General features: G+C 51.8%; 1 long non-coding RNA gene across 1 annotated transcript; it reads left to right on the top strand.

Annotated features, from left to right (window-relative positions):
- The first annotated feature begins 7884 nt into the window (after positions 1–7884).
- Positions 7885–15130, top strand: LOC124518438 (uncharacterized). The gene is made up of 3 exons (XR_006963668.1): positions 7885–8340; positions 9387–9457; positions 14832–15130. It is a non-coding gene; the product is annotated as an uncharacterized LOC124518438 (long non-coding RNA).
- Positions 15131–15350: the final 220 nt, after the last annotated feature.

Here is a 15350-nt window from a genome sequence, read left to right as displayed (position 1 = left end):
GCAGGGGGGGATCGGCGTTGAGGAGCCAACGCGTGCTTGTCTGGACGGAGGAGCTGTGGCGGTCCTTCCGTGCCCTCGCCTCTGCCTCCCCCTGTGCCCCGTGTGAGCCCAGCACCCATGTGAGCCAGTTCATGCACAGTCAGCACGAAAAACAAAAAGTAATAAAAAAGAAGGTCTAGTGTTAGCTTGTGCTTTCCGACGTTGTTAATCCTTTCAAAGAACCGGTCTTTTGCTCGGTTGGTGTGCTTGATCATTTGCCTGCGTCTTCCTTCATTCAGCTTTACTCTTCTCTTCAGTATTTCCTTGCTTCTATTTACTTTGGGTTTACTTTATTCTCCACATCTGTAGCTTCTTTTCTTTTTTTTTAAATGTCTATTTATTTTTGAGAGAGACACAGAGGGCAAGCAGGGGAGGGGCAGAAACAGAGAGGATGACACAGAAGCCAAAGCAGGCTCCAGGCTCTGAGCTGTCAGCGCAGAGCCCGACGCGGGGCTTGAAGTCGGGAACAGCGAGATCATGACCTTAGCCGAAGTCAGATGCTCGACTGACGGAGCCACCCAGGTGGCCCCACATCTGTAGCTTTTAAGGGTAGTCTCTTGGGTCATTAATTTTGGGCCCTGTTCCCCACCCCCTGCCATATATTCATTTAGAGCTATCAATTTCCCTATGAGCACAGCTTTGGATGCTCCCCCAGATTTGAATTGGACGTGTCTCCATTATCATTCAGTCGGGTATTTTCTGTTTTCCCTTGTGATTTCTTCTTTGACCCATGGGTTCTTTAATAAGAACGTGCCTTTAATAAAGGCATGTTATCCCTCTGGGATTTTCTAGATATTTTATTGTTATTGCTCTGTTATCAAGTCCCTGTGGTCAGAGAATACAGTGTATGAGATTTCAACACTCATGCTCGCTTTGGCAGTACACATACTAAAATTGGAACGATGTAAGATTGCAAGACTCTGAAATGAATCCAGACTTATTTTATCGTCCAGCAAATGGGCTGTTTTGGATAAACTTGGATGTATACTTGAGAACTGTTTAAGGTTTGCAGTTGTTGGGTATAGCGTTCTGTCAGTGTCGATTAGGTCAAGCTGAAGTTGGTTAGTGTTTTTGGCAAATGTGGGTTAGATTTTTGTACATTTTTGCTGATTTTATTTAAAAAAAAATTAATGCTTATTTTTGAGAGAGAGAGAGAGAGACAGGCAGAGCACGAGCAAGGGAAGGACAGCAAGAGAGCGAGACACAGAATCTGAAGCAGGCTCCAGGCTCTGAGCTGTCAGCACAGAGCCCGATGCGGGGCTCGAACTCACAAATCTCGAGATCATGACCTGAGCCCGAGTCAGACAGTTACCTGACTGAGCCACCCAGGCGCCACTTTGCTGATTTTTTTAACTCAGATTTTTATCAATCACTGAGAGAGGGTTGTTAATATCTCCTACTATAACCTGGATTTATCTGTTTCTCCCTTTAGTTTTATCCATTTTTGTTTCCTGATTTTTTTCTTTTTTCCAGAATGTTGATACTCTGTTATTAGGTGTGTGTGTGTGTGTGTGTGTGTGTGTATGTGTGCGTGTGTGTTTTCTTAAAACTAATCTGTTCATCCAACGTGGGGCTTGAACTCACAACCCTGAGACAAAGAGTCACATGCTGCACCGACAGAGCCAGCCAGGCACCCGTCTGTGAACTTACATTGATGATTGCTATCTTCCTGCTAAATTGTTCCTAGTACACAAGTGTTTTATTTTTTATGTTTTTAATGTTAACTTATTTTTGAGAGAGAGAGAGAGCATGAGTGAGCGGGATGGCCAGCCAGTGGGGGAGGGCCAAACAGAGGGACAGAGGATCCCAAGCAGGCTCTGTGCCCAGTGAGTGCAGAGCCTGACCTGGGCTGAAATCACGTGACTGAGCCACCCAGGCGCCCCCTTAGTTTGTGTTTTTTAAAGCCACGTGTGAAGGGGGCCAGTTCTCTCCCCTAGCGACATTTCTCATATTCCTTTTGTCTGTACCCCGTTCCTTCTCACATACTACCCTAAAGTCCTCTACCCTCCAAGGGAGGTCTCTGAAACAAAGAAATAAACTCCCTTTCCGTGCTCTCTCTGGCGCTCTCCCCACCCCAGGGTTCTTTATTATGTAGATTGCCTTCACAGTCATAAGCCCTCTGGCTCTTTCTTCCGGAGTGTCTTCCTTTGCTGTAAGTCAGTCGGACAGAGACCGGACAGGGTGGGGTCCGAGCCGCCTGCTGGAAAAGATAACATTATCCGGCTCAGGAAGGGGAGGGATGTGTTTGGGAACATTTGTTCTTGGGTAATTCTTAACCCCTCGTTGGGTCATCCCGTTCATGCAGACCAGCATTTGTCGGGGTCCCTCTGTGCGCCAGGCCCCCCCGGGGAGTGGTAAACAAGGCACGTGAAGTCCTTACTCTCAGATGAACCCACCATGGGTTACAACGTCCTGGGAGAGTGGGGGGAGGCTGCCGGGCTGGGATGGGTAAGAACGACTCTGGGGCAGGTGATAGGAGAAGGGGGGGGGGGGTGGCGAAGACCCTCCTGGGTGCTTATCTCTACGACCGCCTCTTGTCTGAACTTGATCCCTGAATGTCTAACTGCCTCCCGGGCACCTCCGCGTGGACGTCCAAACGCGCACTGCAAACAGCTCATCAAAACGGAAGCTACGCGGTTCCAGCTGGGATCCATAACATGTCTCTTTCTCACTCCCTAATCCAATCCATTGCAAATCCTGCAGGCTGTCCTTGCAAACTGTACCAGAATCCAATCACTTCTTACCATCCCCACTTGGTCCAAGCCACCCCCCCTCCCCTGCCACCCACCCCATGTAGTTTCACGTCCCAGGTCAAAACCAGAGCGTTCACACCCGCCATCAGGTCTGAGGCGCCAGTATGTGGCCCGGAGAGTGATGCCAGGTGGCTAAGAGTGGGAGGTGATGGGGGCACCTGGGGGGCTCAGTCGGTTAAGCGGCCGACTTTGGCTCAGGTCATGATCTCGCGGTTCCGGAGTTCGAGCCCTGCCTCGGGCTCTGTGCTGACAGCCCAGAGCCTGGAGCCTGTTTCAGATTCTGTGTCTCCCTCTCTCTCTGCCCCTTTCCAACTTGCGTTCTCTCTGTCTCTCTCTCTCTAAAAAATAAAGATAAAAAAATTAAAAAAGAAAATGGAAGGAAAATGGAACTTGTCACTCCTTTGCTCAAAACCCTCTTCTCCTCCTCCCCACAAAACAACACAAAACACAACACAGCACAACAGCATCTTTCTAGTCAACCGGCTGGCCGTCACCTGCCTCTCCCATGGCCTGTCTCACCCCCTGTCCCTCCAGTGAGTCTTCCTCGAACATGCCAAGGGCATCTTGCTTGCTGTTTGCCAGAACAGAGCCCTGCAAAATGGCAGCTTCAGCAACGGATAAATATTTCTCGCTGTCCTGGAGGTTGATGTCCAAGATCAAGGTGCCGTCAGAGGTAGTTTCTGGTGAGGCCTCTCTCCTTGGCTCGCAGGTGGCTGCTTCCTGTCTGTCCTCACCTTTCCTCTGTGTGTGCGCCCCCCATGTCCCTTCCTTTTTTTGGAAGGACCCAGTCCTATTGGGTTAGGGCTCCACCTCAATGGCCCAACTTAATCACCTCTTTAAAGACCTTTTCTCCGAATTCGGTTACTTCTGAGGTCCTGGGGTTGGGACTCAAATGTATGAATTCTGGCGGGGCGGGGGGGGAAGCATTTCAGTCCACAATACCAGGTTTCTTCCCAAGTTGAGGTTCTTTGGGTTCTTGCCGTTTCCTGTTCCCTTTGATATTTCCCGCCAACCCTCTGCCCCCTTCACCTAGAGACAAAGGTTCATAAACTGTCAGACCTGGAAGGAATCTTCTATATCAAATCTAGTGTTTCACAACCTTTTCTTCATTATTGTCCTACCCCCACTCCAAAAGTCTTTCGTAGACATTCTTTTCCTGATTGTCACCCCACCGTGAAATTTTAATCCAATTTTATATTACAACTTAATACAAATTTGTGGCACAAGTTATATTACAATTTAATACAAAGCTATATCAGAATTTTAATATAATGTGTATCTGTGTATGTCCTATATGCGTATCTGTGCTTTATATATAAAAAGAATTAAGGTTGTTTTTGTTTGTTTGCTCCCAAAGAACCATTTTCACCTCCTTCCTGGGGGTGCTACTGCCCCCGTGAGAATGTATAATCCCTCACCAGCATTTCTCACAGACCTAGAACAAACAATCCTAAAATTTGTATAGGACCAGAAAAGACCCCAAATAGCCAAAATAATTTTGAAAAAGAAAACCGAAGGGGCGCCTGGGTGATTCAGTCAGTTATGCGTCCGACTTCGGCTCAGGTCATGATTTCGCAGTCTCTGGGTTCAAGCCCCACATCGGGCTCTGTGCTGATGGCTCAGAACCTGGAGCCTGCTTCGGATTCTGTGTCTCCCTCTCTCTCTGCCCCTCCCTGCTCACACTCTATCTCTCTCTCTCAAAAAAAAAATAGACATTTAAAAAATTAAAAAAAAAAAGAAAAGAAAAAGAAAAAGACCAAAGCTGGAGACATCACAATTCCGGGCTTTAAGCTATACTACAAAGCTGTAATCATCAAGACAGTATGGTACGGGCACAAAAACAGACACAAAGATCAATGAACAGAATAGAGAACCCAGAAATGGACCCACTGATGTATGGTCAGCTAATCTTTGATGCAGCAGGAAAGAGTATCCAATGGAAAAAGGACAGTCTCTTCAGCAAATGGTGCTGGGAAAACTGGACAGGGTCACGCAGAAGAATGAACCCGGACCACTTTCTCACATCGTCTCATCCTTTCTTTACCTGCAGGGAAATGGAAACTTCAGGAGGGATAGGGACTTGCTCAAGGACATACAATGCGTGAGAGGCAAAGCCGGGATTAGAACACAGACTTGCTGATATTGTCCAACTGCCAATATCACTCATTCATTCATTCATTCATTCAACAAACATGTATCAAATATCTACAATGTACCAAACTCTACTATAGGTTCTAAGGATCAAACAGGGAAGGAAACAGACAAAAATCCCTTCTTTTAAGGGATACCAATTTGAGTTGGGGGGACACGGATGTTCTCCCCATATCTCCACAGTCCTCCAGTTAAGAGTCGTCAAAGACGATTTGGCAGACGCTGTTACATTGTTCCTTGAAAAAAAAAAAAATGACGTCGAAAAGGCATGGGCATCACTGGTGTCTGTTTTGCAGCCCTTCGCCAAGCCTGCGATAGTTTATTGTGCGTTGTGACTCTCTGGAAGGGAGAATGGAGTATTCAGACTTTCCCAAACTAATTTGACCACACAACAATTATTATTATTATTATTATTATTTTAAATGTTTATTTATTTTTGAGAGACAGAGAGAGAAGGTGGGGAGGGACAGAGGGAGAGGTGAGAGAGAGCGTCCCAAGCAGGCTCCATGCTGTCAGCACAGGGCCCAGCACAGGGCTCGAACTCACGAACTGTGAGATCATGACTGAACCAGAAATCAAGGGTTGAACGCTTAACTGACTGAACCACCCAGGCACCCCAACACACAACTATTATTATTATTATTATTATTATTATTATTTTGGCAGAGCATCTTGCATGATGAGCGACTTGAGTAACACAGGTGGGAAATGCTCAACTTAGCCACGATAGTCAATCACAACCTAGTATAAGTTAGTTGGCAGGTTTGGGTCCTGCCATTCAGCAGGGCTTTAGGAAATGGACTGCGGAAGAACTGGGTGCTGCTGTTGATGCAGGGGTGCTGTCCGGGAAGTGGCCTCATGGTCAGTCCTAGGGAATAGGCATTAGGAAGACATAGGAGGGGGGAAATTTTAGAGAGGGTAATGAAGTCAGTCTCAGATTCTGAGGCTTTGCTAAGGCCTGGGATGGGGGCTGGGCCTGGCCGCCATCTTCCAACCAGATATGTCCTCGCCCAGAGCCCCCGAGACCCTGCAACGCACTGGATGCAGGCGTCTGTACCCCTACAGCAGTGCCCGCCATAAAGGGGCAGCTGTCTGACCCTGACAGGTGTGGGTTGGCTACCAGCCTCTGGGGAAGCGGCCATCACAGCCCTGGGTTTGCATCTTGGGCTTACCAGGTTGTGGCCTCAGTTTCTTCCTCTGTTAACTGGGAACACACAAGACCCACCTCTTTGCTTGTGAGAAGTGAAATGATGTATGACACGCGCCTATCCCCAGAACATGTACGAGGTATGGTAGGTGACACTGTGACAGTTGGAAACTGTTGGCATTATTCTACCTCTCTGTCCTTTTCCTTTGACACCTCCCATCACCGCCCTCGTCCCCTGCCTTGGGCACGCCTTCCTCATAATGATGATAAAGATAATATCGATGATACATACTATGTTGGTTCAATTCACGTGTCATAAAATTGAAATCTCACAGCAACTCCTTGACATCATTATTATTCATTTAAAACCCATCAGAATCTTGAGGGTCATAGGCTCAGAGAGGTCAAGCAACTTCCCCAAAGCCAACCAGCCTGCACCAGGATTGAGCTTACCGTGGACCGTGTAAGGTTTGGGGGAAAGATTAAGAGCTGATGGCATTTATAAGTAGTGAGTCGCAATGCTCCTGTCCTCTCTTAATAGAGGTGAGAAAGTATAGCCCCTAACACTTTAGTATGAATAACTGGGAGCTTTCTAATCTATCATAGGAAAGTTTTAGGTTCCTGGGGGACAAAGCAGAACATATTTGCTGAATGAATGAAAGAATGAATGGATAGGGGAGGCTCATTAGAATTCGATGGCAGGCCTGTGAAGAACCAGCTGGAGTCCAAGCCCAGAGTGGGGCTGGTAACCCCAAAAAATGGTACCCCAGATGTGAGATGACGGCTGGAGTGACAGGCACTAATGAGACAATTTGTCAGGGGTGAGCTTGGGAGGGGAGGAAAGAGAGCATGAAATTATTTTTCATCTCTTGCCAGGAGACCAATTTTCTTAGGTTATAAAGGCAAAGGGAACTTGAATTATTGACACGATTTGGCCAGAGGTGGTGGTAGGTGCCGAGCACCCATCGTCCAGAGCAGCGCAGTCAGCCGGCAGGACGGACCGCAGAGTCTGGAACAGCGGAATACAAACGGGCGTCCTCTGGGCGCAGAGAGGAGGGGAGGGGGCTGGTCCAGAGCCACACAGCAAACACCACCCACGTCGCTGCTCCCTCTTGCTTCGTCACCCGGAAGCGAGCGTGGGGCAGAGGGTGACAATACGCGCCCGGGTCCGAATCCTGGAGTTTGTCAGCCAAGGTGACCTTCCGGGAGGCCTCTTTGCCCCTCCGCGGAGAGGGGAGAGCCGTCGCTAGGGTTGGGGGGGGGGGACACCTGACACAAGGTCCTTCGCACCCATCACTCGTGCCCTCTCTGCCCCCTCTGCTCCATCCGTCCAGCGCTTTCTCTGGTCTGCAGGCTCCTTTCACGGAGTCACGTCCCGGGGAGGAGAGACGCTGCGACAACCCTTCAGCCAGAGAGGGAAGAGATGGCCTAGAGGGGGGTTAGGGTGAGAAGCTGAAGATCTCACACACACACACACACACACACACACACACACACACACGTTTCCCGGAGGAGGGAGCAACGGAGCGGAGAAGGGAGAGGAGGGGTGGAGACAGAGGCTTGTTCCTGCGCACCTGTGAGAAGGGAACACCTGTTCGTCACTAACAGGGACCAAAGCAGTGCCCGTGACAGTGACCCAGCCCACGCCGCGGCCCTTTGCGGAAAGGAGAAAGAAAAGCATCTGAGCGCAGAGCCAGGCCCTCACGCATCCATCGGGGCGGAGCTTCCGGCGCCAGGGGTGGGCTGACCCCCCACCTGGTCCCCGGGGGGCGGAGCCCTGTACCTGCCTGCAGGGTGGCGCACGTGGCCAGCCCTGCTTCCTGGGCCTCTGTTTACAGGGACCATAATTACAAGATCAACGGAGGCGAGATATCCCGAGGTGGGAAGGCCCTTCCTCCCCGGGTTGCGCGCCCGTGAATCTTCGGGCAACAGAGCTAGGGGAGGCAGGCCTGTGTGTCGTGACAGCTTCCCCCCAGGGATGGCAGCCGGCCTTTCACGCTTCAGGAGCCTTCAGAAGCTTCTGGGAGGAACCCCGGGTTCAGTTTAGAGAATTACCGCTTCTCCTTTACGCATCGAATGGGCTCGGGCCACTCGGATCGCAGAGGCCAGAACGTGACCCAGGTCCGGTCAGCAATGGTCACCAGGACTGGGCCAGGGGTGGGCACCTGAGCCAGTTGGAGCCAGGAAGAGCCAGCTCTGGAACTTTGTTGGACGCATCTGGAAAGGGAAGCTCCCTTTGTGCCGGGCGTGGTAAGTTCTGGGAGGTAAACTTGGGACTTGCCAGCAAAGCCACACTGACAGCAAAGCCAGTGTGGGGGAGAGCGGGGGTCAGAAATGGAGAGAATGAGTCCAAGCGTCTGTCCTATTATGCAGGCATCCCATGTGCCTTTTACCACACGGCCTGAAACACACTCTCTCCCTGCCTTTTCTTGTTCTTGTTCTTTTTTTGGTTTAAGACACTCGAGGATGGGTTTCTGTCATCGACACTCAAAAAAATCCTGAACGTTTTGACTTCTCCAAACCCCCCTCCCCCGAGGACCTCCCCGCCTCCCGCCCCCTCTCCCCCCGTTCATCCCCAGCTGGGGGGCCTTGGTGGGCTTTCTGGAAAAGTGGGTCCTTTTTCCCCCCACCCCCTGTAGCTCAGAAGCTCTTGGTCCCTCTGGCTATTCCAGGCTTTAGTGACACCCATCTTTCTTGATCCGTTTCAGGCTCCTCTCCCCTTCCCCGCCACCCTCCCCCCCCCCAGCACACATTTTTCACCCCCTTGCTCAGATGAGAAGACTGAGGCAGAGAGAGGTGCAGTGCTCAGGTTTGAGCAGAGCTGGGATTCCAACCCAGGACTCCGGCCTCAAGGTCCAGGGCTTTTCCTTCTCTCCTTCCCCCCCCCCCCCCCCCCCCCGTGGAGAAGCAGTGCAGCCTGATTTCTTCCTTGAGGTTTAACCAAAAGCCCTGCCCCCACCAGGCTGCCTTCTCAGGCCCCTCCCGTCCTCCAGGCTACTGGGGGAGCGAACCTGTTCTCGCGTTTCGAGAACCCTCCTCCTCAGGTCTGCGCCGCACTGCCACCTGGTGGCAGCGTGCGGGAAACACACGCTCCAAGTCGCTGTCCAAAGACCGCGGCTTTCGGCCCTGGAGCAGGGAATGGAGACCGGGGCGCAAGGGACAGTTTCTGGGAAATTGAGGATCTGATATTAGATCAGGGATCCTGACGTTCCGTTTCTGTTTTCGATACCAGGCACGGCCAGGTCTGCAGAACGTGGACACTCACAAAACCAATTGCATTCTCTTTTTTTGCATAGGCTGCCAGGGTGCTCAGAACCCACGTAGAGTCTCCTTGGATGATTAGCCACTGGATAGAATCGTGTGTCAGGTATTTGGAAGAGGAACTTAATCCCTGATTCCATATTCCTTTCTCTGGGACTCATTTTTCAATCTTATTTTACATATAATTTTCTGGCTATGCTGAGCTTTCTAAGCCACCTTAGCTCCCTCTTTTGGGGGGAGGGTGGGGGAGGGGGACAAAGCAAAGTTACGCATTCAGGAAGAGCTTGCTTACCTCGGGCAAGCTTCGGTCTCCTCCCCTGTAAAGTGAACACAAGAATTTCTGCCTTGTAGGGTTTCATGTGGGTTTGAGGAGCCGCTCCCTCAGTTAATATTAGTGCCTACCCCATTTCCCACCTTCCCCCCCCCCCCCACCCCAACCCCAGGGCTCTTCCCTGCTTGCCTATAGCAGGCCAGGATGCATCAGGGATCCAAAGTACAGATCACTTGGTCACCAGTCCCCCTCTGTGCTCTGCAGGCCAACTGGGTGGCCCTTTCAGAGCCTGGTGCCTGGGACCCAGCCCCTGCCTGCCTCTTGGAGGACTTCCTGGCCTCCAGAACCCCCCACCTCCTGTCTGCAGGCGCCCGTGGCATTCCCAGCTGATTTGCAGAGAGCCAAGATGCATCTCATAAATAAAGAATGTACTGTTCTGCAGACTGGCTGCGGCATGGCCACGCGGGGGTGGGAAAGTCTGGAACAGACAGGAGCCACAGGAGACAGGGAGGATCGGACAGGGGCTGCGGGTCAGGAAGGGGACGGCGAGAGCCTGGGAAGGTGTAATGGGACCGGGGTGGGGAGGGGGCTTTAGGAGGCCGGGATCCGGATGTAGACTGTTGGGACTGCATCTTGGTTCAGACGCCCTCTAGCTGTGTTTCTTTAGCCTCAGTTTCCTTGTCTGTAACCCGGCAATGGCATCAATCCCTGGCTAGCATCAGGCCAGAACCTGGAAGCCTGTGATGCTTAGTAAGTGTTATTATTTGCTCCAAGCTTCCTTAGCATCTTCCCCAAGACCTCTGTGTGGCTTCCGCTATGGGGAGCAAGCAGAGTGGGGTGAGGACTGCATCTGTGTCTGGGGAGAGGGCCACAGCCTACGGGAAAGGGGAGGAAACAGGTAGAGGTGCCCAAAGTGACAGGTGCGAGAGGTGAAGACACAATCACCGCTCACAAGAGGCGGACGAGACCCCAAAAGGGGACTGCGTTTCTGCGGCCATTTCAGGGTGGGCACTTGAAATGCTTGATTGGCTTCTGAAAGAGAAGGTGACCTTTGGAAGGCAGAAGAAGCGGGGGGGGGGGGGGGCTGCGGGGACACTGCAGTTACACCCTCAGCTTGGCCACACTGGGAACAGAGCCCCCGGGTGAGTCATTTTCCTTGCCTGGGTGTCTATGAAATGAGTGGCCAGAACCACAGTGTTTTAAGCTTTAAGGTTTAGTTCCTCTTGGGACAGGCATGCATCGGGGGCGTCCTGTGTGTCAGACCCTATGCCAAGCCCTGGTGACGCCAATCTCACAGGCTGGTTGGGCAGTGTGTGTGTGTGTGTGTGTGTGTACAACAGACAAGCAAATGAAGGTATAGAATCCCAAACTGGGGTCAGTCAGGGAGTGTGTGTAGCTAATGGACTCGACTTTCGCCCGGAGGTCCGGGAAGGCTTCCCGTGACCGCAGAGGCTGGGCAGGGCTGGGTCGAGAGGTGGGCGGCTGGAGGAGGAGCTTGGGGAGGGCGGAATGCGGGCAGCAGCAGGGGCCAGCCTTGAGGGTAAAGCTGGAGATCTTGCTTCCCATCCTGGGACCGGTGGGGCAGGGGCGTGGTGAGGGCAGCTTTGCATTTCAAGAGTCTTCCGGCTGGGGCGAGGGGGACAGGTTGGAGGAGCCTGCCGTGGAAGCTGGATGTCCCAGGAGGGGATGATGGGGGCTGAGACCACCGTGGTGTTGGGTGGAGTGAGCGTGACTTAGTGGAATGTTCAGGAGGATATACTGATGGGGCTGGGGGTGCACTGGATCTGGAGGTGAGGGGAGATGGCTCCCCTTGGGTGTATGGGGGGGTCCTTTGTGAAGTCTTCTACGGGGCTCGTCTGGCTCCGCGGCATCTGCCCTTAAAGGGAAAGAGATGGGCGGGAGGGGAGGGAGGGGAGGGAGAGGAGGGCGGGGAGGCGGCTGGCTGAGGTCTGTGCCTTTCTCTGGCAGCAGCCGTGGGCTGGCCGGCTGCAGCACCTGCTGGGGCGGCCGGCCGGGAGGGCTGGGGAGCAGGTGCGGGGTGTCTGGAGGGGGTCTGTTTGCAGATGGATAACGAGAAGGGGTGGATGGAAGCAACACACCCTCTGCCCCCCTTCTCTGTTGTCTGGACAAGACAAGACAAAGAAGCCAAGACAAAGAAGCTTTGGGGAGGCAGGACACGGAGCACACAGGCGTGCCCACGGGGCACACACATGCTGGAGACAAAGGAGAGGCCCCCGGGCAGAGGCAGAGGCAGAGGCTGAGGCAGGCACAGGCAGAACTCAGAGCTCGGGGTGCAGAAGCAGGGAAGTCTCCCTTGACCTTGGCCAAAGCCTCCTTGGTTCCAAGCCTTGCTCTGGGGACCGTGTAGGAAGAGGTTGGGGGATACGAGTGGGCCCCAAACTTTGCCAGCCCCATCGGACTCTTTCTTAAAGGAAAATAGATTGTGGGCTGCACAAAGTCAAGGGTACGCTTTCAGGTCCCGAGGATGAGAAAGAAAGTAACTCTGAATGTGGTGTGGGGGAACCTACGGTCATACCACTCGGAACGTGCCTGATGGCGTCTGAATGTGCTGTGGGGTTGTTACTCGCCTGGACTTAGTCAATTCAATGGCATGTTTGCACACGTGAAAAAGGCCAAGGGCGTCTGTCGACTGGACTTGTTATTTCCATGCTCTGCAGACAGCGTTGGTGTCTGTTGAGTTCCTGAGACCCCCTTCTAATGACTTCGCAGGAATAAGACACTCCAGGCCTTGGAGAGTCTCTAATGGCCCTTCCAACAGAGAGAGAGAAAGAGAGAGCCAGAATTTACTGAGCCCGTGACTAGGCTATGTGTTTTCCAGGCTCAGGTCACTGAATTCTCCCCACAGCCCCGTGGAAGAGGTGATTTTATCCCCATTTTACAGAAGTGAAAACTGAGGCCCAGAGGGGTGAAGTTCCTTGCCTAAAGTCATGTGGCAAGTAAGAGCGGAGATGAAATTCGAACTCAGGTCTACCTGAACGTCCATGTCTTGGCTGAGGGGAAGGCAGAGAAAGGAAGCAAGACAGTCCGTTGGCAGAGGGTCTGGAAGTCCCTGGTGGGGTCTTCCTTACCTCTACAGACAGCTGGAGAAAGACAGATGCCTGGTGGTAGTGTTTGGACACCCGGATGCAGCCGTGCCTGAAACCAGTGCGGCATAGCTTTGTTTCTGCTACTTGAAACTGAAAAGATCCTGAAAATAATAGTGATTGATAGTTATTCTTGTGATTTTCTTAAAAAAAAAAATTTTTTTTTAACATTTATTTATTTTTGAGAGACAGAGACAGAGCATGAGAGGGGAGGGGCGGAGACAGAGGGAGACACAGAATCCGAAGCAGGCTCCAGGCTCTGAGCTGTCAGCACAGGGCCTGACAAGGCGCTCAAACCCATGAACCGTGAGATCATGACCTGAGCCGAAGTCGGATGCTCAGTTGACTGAGTCATCCAGGCGCCCCTTCTTGTAAATTTCTTATTCTTGGGATTTTCACTGCTCATTACCGGCGACAGTGTCTGACACTTGATCGGCCTTTTCTCGATGTCAAAGGCTAGTTGGGTCACTTATATATACTCCCATTAGCCCCTTGACCTTCCTTCATTATGGCATTGGTCATCATGACGTCTCTTTGCAAAGTGGCTTGTCTCTGCCCCAGACTAGGCCAGGCTGGCACATAGTAGGTGGGAGGTTTGTGGGGCTCAGTGTGGGCTCTGCTGGGTGGGGTTGTGCGGTGGGTGGGTAACGGGAGAATGAATGGTCCACTGTCCCCTGTGGTGGATGTCCCCTGGATACCTGCCATGCCCAGGCATAGTGGTCGGTGGCTTTGTACTGCGGCCCCCAGTGACTCCCTGCTGATGACTTTCTCTGGCCAAGGGCACACGTTTGGTCTGCTGCCACGGCCGCCTGGAGGTGGCGAGGGGTTGATGCGCAAGGAGCGCCCTTCAACCATGACAGGAAAGAGTTGGTGGTTGGCTACCCAGGTGTGCTTGACCTCAAGTGGGATGCTTCAGGTGTATCCTACTCCGGCTCCCAGAGAACCTCAGCAGGATGGAGTCCCAGTTGCCCATAACAGCCAGCTTATTGTTATGGACTGAATTTCGTCCCCTCCTAAATTCGTATGTTGAAGCCTGAATCCTCAACGTGACTGTACTTGGAGATGAGGCCTTTACGGAGGTCATTAAGATTAAATGTGATCAGAAGAGTGGGGCCGTAATCAATAGGACTGAGGTCCTTATAAGAAGAGGAAGGACCTCACACTGGTCAGAGTGGCTAAAATGAACCAGTCAGGAGACTATAGATGCTGGAGAGGATGTGGAGAAACAGGAACCCTCTTGCACTGTTGGTGGGAATGCAAATTGGTGCAGCCAGTCTGGAAAACAGTGTGGAGGTTCCTCAAAAAATTAAAAATAGACCTACCCTATGACCCAGCAACAGCACTGCTAGGAATTTACCCAAGGGATACAGGAGTGCTGATGCCTAGGGGCACTTGTACCCCAATGTTTATAGCAGCACTCTCAACAATAGCCAAATTGTGGAAAGAGCCTAAATGTCCATCAACTGATGAATGGATAAAGAAACTGTGGTTTAGATACACAATGGAATACTACTTGGCAATGAGAAAGGATGAAATATGACCTTTTGTAGCAACATGGATGGAACTGGAGAGTGTGATGCTAAGTGAAATAAGCCATACAGAGAAAGACAGATACCGTATGTTTTCACTCATAATGTGGATCTTGAGAAACTTAACAGAAGACCATGGGGGAAGGGAAGGGGGAAAAATTATAGAGAGGGAGGGAGACAAACCACAAGAGACTCTTAAATACTGAGAACAAACTGAGGGTTGATGGGGGATGGGAGGGAGGGGAGGGGGGGTGATGGGCACTGAGGAGGGCACCTGCTGGGAGGAGCACTGGGTGTGGTGTGGAAACCAATTTGACAATACATTATATTAAATTTTTTTTCAACGTTTATTTATTTTTGGGACAGAGAGAGACAGAGCATGAACGGGGGAGGGGCAGAGAGAGAGGGAGACACAGAATCGGAAACAGGCTCCAGGCTCTGAGCCATCAGCCCAGAGCCCGACGCGGGGCTCGAACTCACGGACGGCGAGATCGTGACCTGGCTGAAGTCGGACGCTTAACCGACTGCGCCACCCAGGCGCCCCAACAATACATTATATTAAAAAAAAAAAAAAAGAGGAAGAGACGGGGTTCCCGTGCACAGAGAAAAGACCACGCGAGGCTTCAGCAGGAAGACAGCCACCGAGAGAGGCCTCAGGAGAAAGCAATCCTGACAGCACCTTCATCTTGCACTTCCAGCCTCCAGACAGCGAGAAGAGGAAATCTTGCTTGTAAGCCACTTCGTCTCTGGTACTTCGTCATCGCAGCCACAACACTAAGACGCTCATCGATGCACCTGTTCCGACTTTCTTCCTTTCGCTGTCCCTAACCGGTGCTTCCTTGGATCAGCTCCCAAATAAACTACTTGCACTTGAATCCCTGTCTCAGGGTCTTGGATAGCCCAGGCTAATACACCCGTCCATGCCTCATCCAGTGGGGACACATTAAGGTAGCCTCGGGGGGCAGGACAGAGGTTAAGACCCCGAAGAACACGAAAGTCTAGTCTTCTATGGCAACGACCCTGAACCAGTGATGTCTCTCTGGGACCGAGGCACAGATTAACCACTGCTGTGCATGCCAGGGCAGGTGAAGGGAC

This window comes from Lynx rufus, unplaced genomic scaffold (assembly GCF_022079265.1).
Source record: "Lynx rufus isolate CCGP_SWC_20201006 ecotype Redwood Valley unplaced genomic scaffold, mLynRuf1.p SCAF_24, whole genome shotgun sequence".
Lineage (NCBI taxonomy): Eukaryota > Metazoa > Chordata > Mammalia > Carnivora > Felidae > Lynx > Lynx rufus.
Note: the sequence above shows the minus strand (reverse complement) of the source record. Positions and strands in the feature narration are given on the sequence as shown.